Raw genomic sequence first — 17900 nt, 5'->3', positions numbered from 1 at the left:
CCCATGCGAGAACGCTGGCCGCAGACGTCAGAGTTTGTTGTACAACCAAGGAGTCCAAGCGAGAGAGAAAGAAGTACAATCCAGCTCAGGCAGGGGAACAATGGCATAGTTCTGGGACAGTTTTCTCAGACCCTCCCATCGTGCCGGCACAGAGGCAAGGGGTGCTGTCACAAGATGTGCAATGTTTGGGAAGATGCTGAGGGAGAACCTTACAGATTGTGCAAATGTCCTCCGGGATTCCCCTGTGCCTTTTAATTATTGGGTATCCAAGCTGGACACGTGGCATGAACTGGCTCTCTACGCCTTGGAGGTTCTGGCCTGCCCTGCTGCTAGCGTTCTGTCAGAGCAGGTTTTTAGTGCCGCTGGTGGAATTATAACAGATAAGCGCGTCCGCCTGTCAACTGAAAATGCTGACAGGTTGACTGTTATAAAAATGAACAAGGGCTTGATTGGGAAAGACTTCTGTACACCACCAAGTGAAAACAGCGAAACATAACCTCAAATACATTATCTCTTTTGGGGAGGTGTATTCTCATGCACCTCTTCACAACCACACATGGGTATACGCTTCCAGATTTGGTCTGTTTGTTGTTATCCTCCTCCTTATCTTCATCATCCATAACCAGTAGAGCACCAGAGTGAATGGATTCCGTGATGTCAAAGTCAAATTTTTTTTTGCAAGGGTGTAAATATGATGCCCGTAACTAATTTATAATATCATAAAAAAGAGATTTAAGTCTATTATTACCATTTATTTTTATATTTTACATTTTTCCAATCTCTGGACAGTCCTGCTTTGAGGTAGTGCATACCTAAACAATAGAAAATTATTCAAAGACTTTTAAATTATATTTTTATCTATAGCCCTGTCTCTGAGCTGTTGCTAGGGACAAACATATCTCGTTGGACACATTCAGGCTTCAAATCTATGAACCTGTGTTCGCCCCTCCCTTTTGTTATTTACTTTCATCGGTGGATTCACATTTTTTATTTGCTTTATTTCATTATGATTTAGCTTTATGTCTCCTCATTCTCCACCACTAGATCACCAGGCTTATCGACCTCTGGGCCGCTGCTACAGGCAGTCAATTTTTTGGCAAGGGTGTCTAGGATGCCCATAGTATGTTTTTAACAAATGTATCCCCCTTGGGGAAATGTTTGTCAGCCCATAGGCACTTAGTGTATGGGCATTACAAGTGTAGGAGACACAATTCTTTACATTGGGCCTAGGTTTTAATGAGGCCTTCAGCAATGGATTTTCCTGCGCCCATCCAGTATGTGGGTTCCAAGGCATAATGGGGTGCATATGACTGACTATGCAGCAGGGCTGGCGTTGCTTCCAATGTGTAAAACGAAGGAGTACGGGAGTACAAAATGCATATTGTGAAGTGGATTTTCATGGGCCCATCCAGTATGTGGGTTCAAAGGCTTATTGGGGTGCATATGAATTGGTAGCAGGGCAGGCCATGCATTCAATGCAAAATTTTTTCAGGAGGCCCTCCCGAACATCTTATGAAAGGGGTATTGTGGTGTATAGTAATTCTTGGCAGCCCATCCACTCACAGCCTAGGCTACAACAGTCTATAAGACCCACTGTTTAATAATGGCCCCTTAAGAAGATTAATGCAGCCTGATGCAACAGTAAAAATAGGCTCTGTGACTTTAAGAGTCACTCCTTCATAAATGAAACAAGATGGGTCTGCTTATGTGTCACACACCACATGGCCAGCTAGGGTTGTTAAATGTTAGGCTGCCATCACGCTAGAAGTGTTTTGTCAGTATTTTACATCAGTATTTGTAAGCCAAATACTGAGAAAATTTGTTGTGCAATGTCTCCTGAGTATGCCAATACCCCGTATGTGGGGGAAAGCCACTGTTTGGGCACATGGCAGGGCTCAGAACGGAGGGCGCACCATTTGAGTTTTTGAATGCAAAATTGGCTGAAATCAATGGTGTGCGCCATGTCACGTTTGGAGACACACCCCTATCCCTAATCCCAACTCTAACCCTAACCCACCCAAGGCCGGATTTAAACAAAGTGGGGCCCTGGGCAAAAGTTTAAGGTGGGACCCCAAATTCTACCATATTGCACCATCACACAAACATTTCTGTTGTATTTATAAGCGCTAAGTTCAGGCCGGTATGTCTGCTGCGTCCAAAGTACTGCTGGCTATTGAACGCAGGTGAATCCGCATGTGTTCATTGAACTATGCGGATTCACTGCACCCAATGTATTGTATGGGTGACATTTATCTTGCGAAGGCTCGAGGTCTCCACAAGATAAATAGACATTCTGCGGTCTGGCAAGACACGCCCCATGTCTGTTTCCGCGGGTGAACCACGGGCGTTGGTGCACACATAGTGGGCATGGGATTTCTAGAAATCCCATCCACTATGCTGTAAGATCTGAACGCTGCACAAGTACGCAGTGTCTATCCCGCCTTGTTCACTGACCGTGTGCACCTACCCTTTCTCTGCCTGAGGAAGAATGATTGGTACAGATAGTCCTTGATACAGGTCCCATATAGTACATATAGTAGAATGCACTCCCCATGGTCCTTGATAGAGCATAATACAGCCCCCTCAGAGAATAATTCAGCCCCCGCACACAGTATAATGCAGCCCCCTCAGAGTATAATGCAGCCCTCCACATACAGAGTATAATGCAGCCCTCCACATACAGAGTATAGTGCAGCCCCCATACACAGTATAATGCCACCCAAGCACACAGTATAATGCAGCCCCCACAAACACACAGTATCATGCAGCCCAAAACACAGTATAGTCCTGTCCCCCATACACAGTATAATGCAGTCCCCAACATACACAGTATAATGCAGCCCACACACAGTATAATGCAGCCCCCACAAACACAGCATCATGCAGCCCACATACAGTACAGCGCAGTCCCCCCACACACTGCATAGTGCAGCCCCCACACACAGTATAATGTAGCCCCCGACATACAAAAAATAGTGCAGACCGCACACACAGTATAATGCAGCCCATACACACAGTATAGTGTAGTCCCCCCACACGCAATATAATGCAGACCCTCACACATACAGTATAGTTTAGCCCACACACACAGTATAGTGCAGCCCATACACACTGTATAGTGCAGTCCCCACACACACAGTAGCGTGCAGCAAACACACACACACACACACACACACACAATACATACCTCTCCTTGTTCCCTCGCTGCTCTGGCTTCTGCAGAGGGTCTTAGCATCTCATCAGCTCCACTGCTGGCACACGCCGAGTCAGATGCATCTCTCTCCACCATCACTGCTTTCAGCTGTATCAGCATCTATGCTGCCAATAAGAATGCGCAAAGCAGGAGGGGGGCAGTGTTGGGCCCCTCTTACTCAGGGGCCCCATGGTGGCCCAGTAACCCTAACCCAACCCTAACTCTAGCCCCAACCCTAACCCTAGCCCAATCCTAACCCTAGATCAACCCTAACCCTACCATCAACCCTAACCCTAGCCCTATTCCTAATCCTAGTCCTACCCTAGCTCTAGCCCCAACCCTAACCCAACCCCTAATGGAAAAAAAATACCTTTCTTATTTTACAATGTTTACCTAAGTAAGGGGGTGTTAAAGGGGGGGTTTGATTTACTATTTTCTTATTTTGATCAGTGTGATAGGGTCTATCACAGTGATCAAAATGAACCAATAGGAAAAATTTTCTATTGTTGCCAGGGTGCCGGCCGGTAGATCTCGGCATTCGCACAGCGTTTGCGCCTGCCATTTTCTTCCCGGAAGAAGACGCCGGCGCCCAGGGAACAGGACCAGGGGATGCAGAAGGGTCCAGGGACACCGGAGGTACCTGTGGGGCTCGGGGGACCCCATTTCTCTCTCTCTGATGTGTTAGATCACAGGATGTTTAAATGCCTCCTGGTGATGATGTAAGTATATTGTATGCAGGTGATAAAAATATATATATAGAAAAAATGATAATTACTTACGGGTAATTTGATTTTCCAGAACCATGACAGCACCGCACATGAGAGATGGCATCCGCCCCCAGGAACAGGAAACCTGAAGCAGAGATAAAAGAATGGGGTGGCCACTCTCTCCTCAGTTTGTTTCAGAGTATGGAAGATAACCGCTTTGTTAGTACACATTCATATATCATATTTACATTGTATAGCTGTATCTATATGTCAAGAGCATGTATATATATATATATATATATATATATATATATATATATATATATATACACTCACCGGCCACTTTATTAGGTACACCTGTCCAACTTCTTGTTAACACTTAATTTCTAATCAGCCAATCACATGGCGGCAACTCAGTGCATTTAGGCATGTAGACATGGTCAAGACAATCTCCTGCAGTTCAAACCGAGCATCAGTATGGGGAAGAAAGGTGATTTGAGTGCCTTTGAACGTGGCATGGTTGTTGGTGCCAGAAGGGCTGGTCTGAGTATTTCAGAAACTGCTGATCTACTGGGATTTTCACGCACAACCATCTCTAGGGTTTACAGAGAATGGTCCGAAAAAGAAAAAAAATCCAGTGAGCGGCAGTTCTGTGGGCGGAAATGCCTTGTTGATGCCAGAGGTCAGAGGAGAATGGGCAGACTGGTTCGAGCTGATAGAAAGGCAACAGTGACTCAAATCGCCACCCGTTACAACCAAGGTAGGCCTAAGAGCATCTCTGAACGCACAGTGCGTCGAACTTTGAGGCAGATGGGCTACAGCAGCAGAAGACCACACCGGGTACCACTCCTTTCAGCTAAGAACAGGAAACTGAGGCTACAATTTGTACAAGCTCATCGAAATTGGACAGTAGAAGATTGGAAAAACGTTGCTTGGTCTGATGAGTCTCGATTTCTGCTGCGACATTCGGATGGTAGGGTCAGAATTTGGCGTAAACAACATGAAAGCATGGATCCATCCTGCCTTGTATGGAGCATCTTTGGGATGTGCAGCCGACAAATCTGCGGCAACTGTGTGATGCCATCATGTCAATATGGACCAAAATCTCTGAGGAATGCTTCCAGCACCTTGTTGAATCTATGCCACGAAGAATTGAGGCAGTTCTGAAGGCAAAAGGGGGTCCAACCCGTTACTAGCATGGTGTACCTAATAAAGTGGCCGGTGAGTGTATATATATATATATATATATATACATATACATACACACACACACACACACACTATCTATTTATATATATTTTTTTTATTATTATTACTATTATATATATATATATATATATATATATATATATAATTTTTTTTTTTTTTTTGGGAATCACACAACCATCACCAAGATAGGGCGGGAATTAATGCGGTGCTGTCATGGTTCTGGAAAATCGAATTACCCGTAAGTAATTATCATTTTTTCCCTTCACCATGACAGCACCGCACATGAGAGGAAGAAATAGAAGACTCCTTAGGGTGGGACAACAGCAGATAACACCTTTCTCCCGAAAGCCAAGTTTGAAAGACCTAAGTCTAGCCTATAATGTCGGAAGAAGGTAGAGGGTGAGAACCATACTGCCGCCCTACAAATCTGCTCCACCGAAGCGTTTGCCCTTTCCGCCCAGGATGTGGCAATAGCACGCGTAGAGTGGGCCGTAACACCCTGTGGGGGAATTTGGCCAGAAGAAGAGTACGAAAGTGAGATAGCTGTACGCAACCACCGTGCAATAGTTGCCTTTGAGGCCTTTTTTCCCGTTTGTCCCCTGGAAGGTGACAAAAAAGGCTGATGACTGACGCCAAGATTTTGTGGCTTCTATGTATTGAAGCAGGCAGCGTCTGACATCAAGACAATGGAAGGTTTGCTCTCCCTGGGATTTTGGTTGAGGACAAAATGAGGGTAAGATAATTTCCTGGCCCCTATGAAATTTAGAATTGACCTTTGGTAGGAAGGCCGGGTCAGTTTTGATAATTACTCTGTCATCCTGGAAGGTAGTGTAAGGGGGGTTCACTGAAATAGCCTGCAGCTCGCAAGTACGGCGGGCTGAAGTTAGAGCAACCAGGAGGACAGTTTTTAGTGTCAAAGATTTTATTGAAATAGAATCAAGGGGCTCAAAGGGGGAAACAGTTAGAGCATTTAAAACTAAATTTAGATCCCAGGGAGCCACCTTGGGAAATAATTTTGAGGGTCTACATGTAAAAGAGGCTCGGATGAACCTATAGACCCAAGGGTGGTCAGCAAGTTTGAGATCAAACAGCGCACCCAGGGCGGAGACATGCACCTTCAGGGTGCTAGTAGATAACCCTCTCTCCAGCCCTTTTTGGAAAAATTCTAAAATTTCCTTTACCGGGACTTCTTGGCCCGTTTGGGACAACTGTCGCCCCGAAAATTCCAGGAATTTCTGCCAAATTTTCTGATATTTTTCTGAGGTGACTTTTCCTGCTAGCGAGCAACGTGGTTACTAAAGGGTTCGAGAATCCTTTTGCTAGTAGAAGTCCCCTCTCAAGTTCCAGGCGGTGAGATGTAGCCCATGTACTTGAGGGTGTTGAACTGGTCCCTGGTGTAGGAGATCCAATGTATCTGGAAGGATCCACGGGTCCGAGATAGACATGCGTCTGAGCCACGTGAACCATGCCCTTTTCGGCCAAAAGGGAGCTATGAGTATTACTCGTGCTTTGTCTTCCCGAATTTTCCTGAGGACTGCCGGGATTAATGGTATTGGGGGAAAAGCGTATGCCAGATGAAAGTTCCACTGGTATAGAAATGCGTCTACTCCTTCCGGTTGTTCTCTCGGGTTTAGAGAATAGAACTTGTTCACTTTCCGATTTTGTTTTGTGGCGAACAAGTCTACTTCTGGAATGCCCCAGTTGGCACATATTTTCCCAAAGACTTCCTGGCTCAGGGCCCACTCCCCTAGATGTAATGGGTGACGGCTTAGGAAGTCGGCTACTTGATTTTCTGATCCTTTTAGGTATGTCCCAGTTAGAGAGAGAAGGTTGTTTTCGGCCCAAAAGAAAAGTTCTTTGGCTTCTGTCATCAGGGATGGTGATCTTGTGCCCCCTTGGCGATTTATATAGGCTATTGTTGTGTTGTTGTCGGATAACACCACCACATGCCTTCCTTGTATTTTTTCCCCTATTTCAAGAAAAGCTTGTCTCACCGCTGACAGTTCTTTCAGATTGGAAGACGCTTCTGTCATTGAGGGCTCCCATTGACCTTGTAGGACTTGATCCCCCACATGCGCTCCCCATCCCCATGGGCTCGCATCGGTGGTGAGGATTACTGGATTTTGCAATGACCATGGTACCGCTTAGCTCAGATTTTCTGGTTTTAACCACCATTTTAGTGAGTCTTGAACCCTTGGAGATAGGAGAATCTTTCGATTCAGATTGTAAGGGTTTCTTGCTTGCTCGGCTAGTACCTGCCATTGCAACTCTCTCGTGTGGCTTTGGGCCCACCGTGTTGCTGGAATTGTCGCCGTTAGAACTCCCAGGAGTGACATTGCATTCCGTAGAGAGATAGATTGTTGCTGCTGAAGAAGTTGCACCTTCTGTTGGATAGACTGAATCTTCCTCTGTGGGAGGATACACTCCTGTTTGACGGAATCTAGTAGGATCCCGAGGAACTCTTGAGACTGTGTTGGGACAAGTCTTGATTTCTTAAGATTTATCATCCACCCCAATCTTGTCAACGCGTTTATAACTGTTGTGACTGCTTTTTCGCAATCTTATTTGCTGTTTGCTACTACCAAGAAATCGTCCAAATAAGGCACCAGTAATATGTCTTGTTTTCTGATGTAGGACGCCACTTCGGAAATAATTTTGGTAAACACGCGGGGTGCTATGGCTACCCCGAATGGAAGACATTGATACTGTAGGTGGGTGGGAGTTTTTTCGAGGTTTACTAGCAGTCTGAGATATTGCTGATGTTGGCTTGCGATTAGTACATGGTAGTAAGCGTCTGTAAGATCGATTACTGCCATATAACAGCTTGGGTTGAGCACTTTTATCGCCGTCCTTAGAGTTTCCATCTTGAATTTCTCTATTTGAATGTACTGATTTAAGGCCCTCAAGTTGAATATTACTCTTAACGAGCCGTCTGGTTTTGGTGTTAGGAATAGGGTGCTGTAGAACCCTTTTCCTATTTCCTGATGAGGAACTCTCACTAATACTTCTTTCTGTATGAGGAGATGAACTTCTATTTCCAGTGTGGCCTGATTTTTTCCCGCCACCTGGGTCATTTTCAAACGGTTTGGTGGGAGGCTGGAGAATTTGAGTTTCAAACCTTCCGATAATAGGTTGGTTATCCACTGAGAAGCCGGCAGTGCCGCCCAGTGGTGGACGAACCACCGGAGTCTTCCCCCCACCGGAATCCTGGCGTCATTGGTGTTTTGGATCAGATTTAGGGGGAGGTTTGTTGAAAAGGAATCCTTTCTGTTTCTGATCTCTCCAAGGTCTGCCTCGGCCAGACCTGTCATCTGAACGGCCGCGGGCCCCCCTGTATCCAGAACCCCGAAAGGACGACCGGGAAGTCTCCCATCGGCGCCTAGGAAAGGAAGGAGGTGGAAATCGCTTTTTTTTGTCAGATGCTTTTTCAAGAATCTCGTCTAGAGCTTTACCGAAAAGATATTGCCCTTCACAGGGTACTCCGCAGAGTTTGACCTTCGACTGGAAATCGGCTGCCCAATTCTTTAGCCATAATGTTCTACGCCCAGATTTGGATAAAGCACAAGCACGTGCGGCCCCCCTGACCGAATCAATTGATGCATCCGCCAGAAATTTTGCAGCACCTTGTAGGGAGGGCAATGCTTCCAGTAGTTTATCTCGCGGGCACTTATTTTTGATTTGGTCACTTAACTCCTCCAGCCACTTGACCATAGCACGAGCCGTGCAAGTGGCCGCAACCCCGGGCCTAAATGACCACGTTGATGCCTCCCAAGCCGACTTTAGAAAGGCATCCGCCTTTTTGTCAAGAGGGTCCTTTAGGGCTCCCATATCCTCAAAAGGCATTGCTACCCCTTTAGAGGTGCTGGCTATGGCGGCGTCTAATTTAGGAGCCTTTTCCCATTCTTCACATACCGCTTCATCAAAGGGGTACTTGCGTTTTAAGGCTTGAGGAATGGAGATCTTTTTATTTGGCTTTTTCCACTCTTTCTTAATTAAATTGAGTATACTATCATGGAAGGGAAAGACCTTTCGCTTCTTCCCCTCCAAGTTACTGAACATGCTATCCTGTACTGAACGCGGCTCCTTTGGGGTTTCCACCCCCATAGTTGCTCTAACGAGTTTGAGCAGTTTTCCAATGTCCTCTGACTGGAAATACGGGTGGCCATACTCCTCATCCGAGGAGTCTAGGTCTGAGGCATCAGAGGGGGTTAACACTCCCGGCTCATCCCCTGAATTAATGTCTGACCCTTGCTCACTTGCTGGGGGAGGGGGGTTTTCTTTAGCCGCCTGATGTTTCAGCTGCTCTTTGACTGTGGATTTAACCTCTTCCCATATTATTGACCTGATGTTCTGTAATAAGGAAGGTGATTCTTTTGCGATTGTTTTATCTATGCAGGCCCGGCAGATTCTTTTGGTATATAGTTTAGGGAGTGTCGCCTTACATAGTGGACAAGCCCTATTCTTTTGTTTGGAGGTGGCTTTCCTTCCCTAAAAAGACACAGTATAGTGTATCAGTGTGCGTGTGATTTTGCCTTACAAAGGCACTCACCCCACCAGGACCTCGGATACCGCGGTAGCTTGCGTCTCCTCAGACATTCCGGGTACAGGCATCTCCGGATCCATCGCTGGTTCGGTCATGTTAGCAGGCAACTGCGTGCTGTAGAGGACCAGCGATTAATCGGTTTGCCCCCAATATATAGAAGGAGCGGTGCGCGCGCCTCTGGAACAGCTTCCGCCCGGAAGTGTCCAGCACACCGGCTCCTTCGGCGTGTGACGTCACTTCCGGCGTGACCGGAAGTCGTCATCCTTCACTTCGGCGGCCGGCGTCAGTGAAGGACACGCCCCCTGCCCCGGACCTGCCTCCTGTCCAGAGCGGTCGCCAGGGAGTCCAGCGAGGGGAAAGAAGGTGCGGTACATCAGCCCTTCACCCGAACAGCACCGCACGCAGTGCCGCCGAGCATGGCTGGCCCCTCCCGCGGACCTCGGCCTCCGGACCGGATCATCAGAGGGGTATGCCTCCGGAGGTAGGAGCTCTGCCACAGGCGTCCACCTGCAGGAACAGGAAACCAAACTGAGGAGAGAGTGGCCGCCCCATTCTTTTATCTCTGCTACAGGTTTCCTGTTCCTGGGGGCGGATGCCATCTCTCATGTGCGGTGCTGTCATGGTGAAGGGAAAAGTTAAGTACATCTAAGGATTACAGACAGGGAACCCCTGAGAGATTACCTACACTGCATGGGCGTCCCCTATTATGCTTGTATGAGCATACTGTACATGTACAGGTATCCCAGTTTTTGCATCTGTCTTAGTCATGTTTCTCTGGTCTTATATAGTGATTTACACTATTTAATAACTCTAGTTTCACCTTGACCTTCAAGTGGCCAGCTTTCAAGGTTGGATGAAACTGAGATATCATGGAGTCATCAAACGAGGGGCCATAAACCTCTAGAATACAAAAGCCACAAGGATTTAGATCAAACCATCACAGGCAGAGTTTCAGTAAACCTTAATGTTTTACAATTACAAACAGCAAACATATAGAGGCTTAGAACTGTTTGCTAAGTGAATAAACAAACATTTCTCAAGATTGTGTCACTATGAGCATTGTCTGTCACATTTGTAAATGTTTTACAAGAAATGCAGCCATGTAATTGTCTGAATGCATTTGGTATACAGTATTTTAATCTGGATTCCAAATCGCCATTTGTATATTCGCCATTAGTACATTTGTTGCAGCCCACGTTATGGCTATCAAGGAGAGAAATAAATATAGTGGATAAAGAAATATTTGTAATGAATTACTGAGCCAAACTAACAGCATTGCTTTATCAAAGTTATATGAAGTGTATTGTGTCCAATGTGAGCAACCAGGCAACACAAAAAGGAGCTTTTTAAGTGAGCTCTTTAAGGTACACAAATGTTATGAAGTCTTTGCCAACAAGGATGTGGTTTCATCAATGGGGGGTACCATTTTTAAACATATACTATTGCCATCACAGCCCCCCCTTGCCCAAAATTCTGTGGCCTATAACAGTACAGAGCACGTTCACCCAGGTCATGTAGTCGTAGATAAGGACGAGACTTAGCAGAAAACAGAGTTAAGAAAGAGCCCAATGTAGGGGTGTGGGTCTCTGAGACTTGTAATGGAGTGCATGAGCTGACAAACAATTCCCCAATGGGTGGTCCTTTTCTTAAGAAATAAAATAGTGCCATCACAGCCCCCTTGCCCAAAATTCACCGGCCTATAACAGTACAGAGCACGTTCACCCTGGTCATCTAGTGGCAGGTAAAGAAGAGACATTGCAGGAGACAGAGTTAAGAAGTAGGCCCAATGTAGGGGTGTGGGTCTCTGAGACTTGTAATGGAGTGTATAGCCTGACAAGCATTTGCTCATGGGGGGAAAATGTAAAAAAAATATTTCATGGAGATTATAGACACCCTTGCCAAAAAATTGATTGTCTGTAGCAGCACGGAACACGTGAACCCTGGTGATCTAGAGGTGGAAAATGATGAGAGGTGGAGGAAGGCCTCATTAAAACCTAGGCCCAATTTAAAGGAGCGTGTCTCCTACACTTGTAATGTGTAGGGGATACATTAATTAAAAACATACTATGGGCATCATAGACACCCTTGCAAAAGCCTGGTGATCTAGTGGCGGAGAATGAGGAGACAGAAAGCTAAATCATAATGAAATTAAAAAAAAAAAATATATATATATATATATATATATATATATATATATACACAGTATATATATATATATATATATATATATATATATATATATATATATATATATATGTATGTGTGTGAATTCAACGATGAAAGTAAATAACAAAAGGGAGGGGCGAACACAGGTTCATAGATTTGAAGCCTTAATGTGTCCAACAAGATATGTTTGTCCCTAGCAGCAGCTCAGAGACAGGGCTATAAATAAAAATATAATATAAAGGCTTAGAATAATTTTCTATTGTAGAGGTATACACTACCTCATTACAGGAATGTCCAGAGATTGGGAAAATGGAAAATATAAGAATAAATGGGAATAATAGACTTACATCTCTCAAATACATTCTCTGTTTTGGGGAGGTGTATTCTCATGAACCTCTTCACAACCACACATGGGTATACGCTTCCAGATTTGATCTGTTTGTTGTTATCCTCCTCCTTATGCATGTAGAAAAGCTGAGGAGACACCATCACGTGTTTCTCAATGCAAGCAATGAATAGCCAGGTCTTTAACCGGGAAGGAACAACCACGGGAAGGGCAGCATCCAATAAAGGAAAACCACCTATGCCAAAACATGGTATCCATCCACAGACAGCTGTTTCGGGGTATTTGCCCCTTATCAGTGTGGAGTAGGAAACTGGCTATTAGGAGCAGTGCCTAGTGAAAAGACTATAAACATAAGGGTGAATGACCTCGGAGAGATCAAAACATCCAACACCGCGGAGACACCATCACGTGTTTCTCAATGCAGTGATCCAGAACACTGCCCCCATCCCTAATGGGAAATATGCAAATGCATGTAGAAAAGCTGCGGAGACACCATCGCGTGTTTCTCAATCACTGCGTTGAGAAACACGTGATGGTGTCTCTGCGGTGTTGGATGTTTTGATCTCCCCGAGGTCATTCACCCTTATGTTTATATCCTCCTCCTTATGCTCATCTTCATCATCCACAACCAGTAGAGCACTAGGGTGAACGGATTCCGTGATGCCAAAGTCACAATTTTTTTTTTTTTTCGCTCATCACTAGACAGCACCCCTTGCCTCTGTGCCGGCACGATGGGATGGTCTGAGAAAACTCCCAGAAATTTGCCATTGTTCCCCTGCTTGAGCTGGATTTTACTTCTGTCTCTCTCGCTTGGACTCCTTGGTTGTACAACAAACTGACGTCTGCTGCCAGTGATCTCACATGGGAATTTTCTAAGTAATTCCACTACAAGGGCCCTCTGGTACTGCAACATTTTAGTACACCTCTCTGCCTCTGGCAGAAGAGATTGAAAGTTCTCCTTGTAGCGTGGGTCTAGAAATGTCACCAGTGTCACCCAAAATGTTTATAATGCTGAGGTCACGTGAAATGCAGTGCAACATAAAGTAAGCCATGAGTGCCAGACTGCTAACAGGCAAGGCTTCCGCTTCCTCACCAACAGGATGACTGACCATGCTGTCCTCCTCCTCATCCCTGTCCTCAGGCCATCCCCGCTGAACAGACGATAATACAGTTGTTTGTAGTACTGTCTATAGCGCATGAAAGTAGCTCCTGTTCTTCCTCCTCCTCCTCATTGTCTACCAATCCACAATGGGAAGACATGAGGCTGGGCTGAGTGTAATCCCCTTGCATGGTTCCTTGCTCCATGTCCTCGTGCTCTGCCTGCAATGCATCCTCTTTAATTGCGAGCATAGAGGTTTTCAGAATGCTGAGAAGCGGGATGGTGATGCTAATTATGGCGTCATCGTCGCTCACCATCTTGGTGCAGTCCTCAAAGTTTTGGAGGATGGTACATATGTCTGACATCCATGTCCACTCCTGAGGTCTTATGTGTGGAGTCTGAACTGAATATCGACGGCCTTGTTGATGTTGGTAGTCAACAACTGCCCTTTTCTGCTCACAAATCCTTTCCAACATACGCAGCGTAGTGTTCCTCCGCGTGGGGACATCACACACCAGTCTGTGAGCTGGTACCTATGTGAGCTCACCTTGCCTCAGAGCCGCCACCAGGTTATGGCCATTGTCACACACGACCATGCCTGGCTGTAAGTTCAGCGGTGTCACTTCTGACTGATGTGTTGATTTCAGAGATGGAGGATAAAGAGGAGGAGGAGGTGCAGGAGCTGTAGACTGTGGGGGCAACCCTAATTGAGGTAGGGCCAGCAATGGCTCGGCGTGGGGAGGATGTGTTCCATCCCAAGGTCTGACTGGGTCCCGGCTTCCACTATGTTAACCCAGTGTGCCGTCAGTGAGATGTACCATCCCTGCCCACAAACACTTGTCTACATGTCCGTGATTAGGTGGACTTTCTCTGTAACAACATTGTTGAAGGCACGGGTAATGTTGTGGGACACATGCTGGTGAAATGCCGATAAAGCACACCGGGAGAAATAGTGGCAACTGGGGACCAAGTACCTTGAGATGGCCGCCGCCATCAGGTTGCGGAAAGCTTACATCTCATCGAGCCTAAAAGGCAACATTTCTACCGCAAGCAGAAAAGAAATATTAGAATTTAGGACTGTGGCCTGTGGGGCGTTGGCTGGGTATTTCCGCTTGCGTTCCAAAGACTGGGCTATAGACAACTGAAGGCTGTGCTGGGATTTGCTTCTACACAAAACAGTGGAAGAAGCAGTGGTATCACCTGAAGACAGAGGTCATGGAGCCAGGGGTTCGGCCCACAAAGTTGGGTGCTTTGCTGCCATGTGCCTGATCATGCTGGTGGTGATCAGGCTGGTTGTTTTGCTACTCCTGCTGATGAGGGCATTGCAGGTGCTGCAAATGGCCTGTTTGGGGTTATCGGCAGAATCATTAAAAAATAACCAAACTCGGGAAGATCTAACAGTTGGAATGGCAACTTCCCTCATGATGGTGTTACGGGGAACGGATGCACGCCTTCTGTCTGTGGCCACCACACTGCTTCTTCCTGCCTGTTGGGGGGATATGCCTCCTTCCCCATGTGTGCTGCTGCCCTCGCTCAGCATGTCCTCCTGCCAGGTTGGGTCTGTAACATAGTCATCCACCACCTCGTCTTCCGTATCCGCACCCTGCTCCTCCTCCTGACTTTCTGGCAATTGTGTCTCATCATCGTCCACCTCTTCTGACACTTTCCCACCATCGCCTTCGTGTGACCGGGGCTGGTCAAAGCTTTGGGCATCTCTACATGCAATCTCATCTGTCCCCACTTCAAGTTGACCATCTGAGAGCCCGGAATCTTGAAATGTAAAACTGAACAGCTCTTAAGAGTGTCCAAGTGTGGGATCAGTTGTCTCAGGGCACTCAGCATGGTGGGAGGAAGGAGGATTGGGGCGAGGAATATCCAGGCCACACTCACGGCTGCTCAGACTTGACCGTGTGAAAGACATGGTGGTAGTGGTTGTGGCTAAGTGACTGGAAGCATTATCCGCTATCCAACCAACAACCGTTTCACACTGCTCTGGCTTCAATAGTGGGGTGCTGCAGACCCCTAGAAACTGGGACAGGAAGGTCGAGTGAGAAGAAGTGGGTCCTTGTTGTGGCCCACTTTAACCTTGGCCACGGCCTCGTCCTCTGCACACACCATCATCATCGCGTCCACTTCCCCGTCCCTTGCCTATTTTAAATGGACTACTGCACTATTTCAAAAGCTCAACACAAATGTATTTATTTGGAGTGAAATAAGATCTGATCAATATGCCTGCAAATCTACGATTTTTCAGACAAACACCAGGACTCAGCCTGACATAACAGACTGTATTCATTTTTTTTGGCTTTTGGATGAATACAAAAAAACAAACAAAAAAAAACCCAGTGGCACAAGACTAGCACACACAACTATGCTACGTATGCCTGACAAACTATGATTTTTAAACAGACCTCAGTCTGACAGAACACACTGTATTTTTTTTTTTTTTTTGGGGGGGGTGAATTGTTTGAAAAAAATAAAAAATGAAAACTGCAACTAGGTATATAGTAAATAAGCACCAGCAGCAGCAGTCAGTTATGGAGCTTTGGGAGGGATGCAGTGGGAGCTATGTACGCACATACAGGGCCTGCAGGCCTTGCACTGATGTGGATATGCCGTGCCCTGCCTACCTAGCGCTGCAATCTCAGGACCCACGAATTAGCCCTAAAAAGGACTGTTGGTTTCTTAGGAGTTGTAGATTTAACAGTTGAAGACCTACATTAACTCTAAAACCACGATTCTGACCCTCTCGGCAGCAGGTCTCCCTACTCTCGCTGAATCCGGAGCAGAATGCGGTGAGCAGGGCGGTGCCAGGTCTCTTATACTCGGGATGATGCTGTACAGCCCAGCCAATCACTGCACGAACACAACAAAGATGGCTGCAACATTTCATGGCCTGGCAGACAATCCCTGCACAGTGATTGGGTCTCTAAAGTCCGCCAAAAATGCTGGGTGGAGACACCAGTTACCGCCGAATAATCCCGGAAATTCTCGGTGCTCGGCGAGTAGAACGAGTACACTGATACTTGAGCGAGTAATGAATAGTGGCGAGCACGTTCCCTCATCACTAGTTGTAATCTGTAGTTATCCTGCAGCTACAGAATAAAAGGCAGGGCGTGAAGGGACAAGTCCCCCTTACACAAAGACTGTTTGGGAATGCTGGAACTTATGGTTCTACAGCAGCTCCAGAATCAGACAAACAAGGCATGCTGGAATGTGTACAGGGGCGGACACATACTGCAGAGGCCCCCTTTTAGTGATCAGGACATGGTTAATGTCCTGCTTCAGTGATGTCCCTCTCAGCACCTCCCGCTCTGTTCATATCCTCATGTCAGCAGCAGGGAACAGGCAGCAGCAGAGGGAATCACAGAGTGAGGCTCCGTGTGATGCTCCTTCCCTCCCCGCAGACAGCAGCATCAACACTAACAGGTGAGGACAGGGCCACTCAGCATAATCTTGTGTAGTCTGCAGCAGAGTGGGCCCGGCCTCTCCTGCTAGCGCTGAAGCTGCCGGACTAGTAGTTCCACACCAAGCACCGCACAACTGACCTAGATACAACAATCTGCACCATCCTTCCCCGCAGCTGCTCCGGCACTCAGGCAGGAACTGAACTTAGTGCCACAGCGAGGAGGGGGCGGGGCCTGCAGTGTGACATGTTTCTTCTTCCGGCTCCCTGTGCAGTACACGTGACAGCACGGGATCCGAGCCGTGGGTGGCTATATTAAAAAAAAAAAAAAACCCTGTCTCAGGTGCCGCCCCCCACACCCTCCCACCCTAGGCACGTGCCCTCAAGTGCCTAGTGGCAAATACGGCCCTGATTGTCATACTCAATTTATTCTTTACGAATTCTGTTTCTTTCTGGTTCACTTTTCCTTGCTCATTTTTGTTGTGTGTTCCTTTCACATATATTCCTTCTTCCTTTTTCTTCAGTCTCCCGGGAGCTGCGTAAGAACTTTACTATTATTTTCCTCACCAAATGCGTTCCAATGCGGGCCGCCTGCGCTCCACCCCGCGCATGCACATTCATAGCAGAGATGTTTGCTCTGTCTAATCAGCTCATTTCCAGCGCTACCCTCACCATGCCACGTGGCATCCAACACCGGCATGCGATTGACTAATCATCACTAAGGTATTTAAACCTGTTTGGCTACAATAACAGTACTTCCCCTGACGAAGCCGTATGGGTTACGGCGATTCACGTGGGGTCATTCTTGGAGTTTCTCACTCTCTTCCCCAACAGTTGGACGCTCCGGCTATGTCATTGCCTCCATCACTGTGAGTGCTTGCTCTGTTACTCGAGCCTTCCGGCCATACATTTCTTCCGGCTGCTACCTATTCATCATGGGTCACTATAGCTAGCCTTTTGGGTTCATGTTCACACACAGTCTTGTCACCACAGCCCACATGAGTCGCTTTTGTTCTTGGCCGCTTTGTTACCCCCATTATTGAGGGTGGTTTTTATGCAGGATTTGCCCATATTCAGTGGCCATACCTGGAACCAATCTTGTTTTAGGGCTATTTGACGCTGTCCAACTTCCATACCCCGAATCATCCATTTTTTTGGGTGCATTGGATACACATTGCATAATTATTATGGGCTAATTGGCCCTGCAGGCATTTGATTGTTATATTGTTTG

The 17900-nt window shown here is 46.6% G+C and overlaps 1 protein-coding gene across 2 annotated transcripts in view; it reads right to left on the bottom strand.

The window, feature by feature from the left end:
* LOC143766315 (uncharacterized) overlaps positions 1–17900 on the bottom strand; it is a 337847-nt gene that overhangs the window by 304604 nt on the left and 15343 nt on the right. The window lies entirely within an intron of this gene.

This window comes from Ranitomeya variabilis, chromosome 4, assembly GCF_051348905.1.
Source record: "Ranitomeya variabilis isolate aRanVar5 chromosome 4, aRanVar5.hap1, whole genome shotgun sequence".
Taxonomy (NCBI): domain Eukaryota; kingdom Metazoa; phylum Chordata; class Amphibia; order Anura; family Dendrobatidae; genus Ranitomeya; species Ranitomeya variabilis.
The sequence above is the reverse complement of the archived record's forward strand: the minus strand, read 5'-3'. Positions and strand labels throughout refer to the sequence as shown.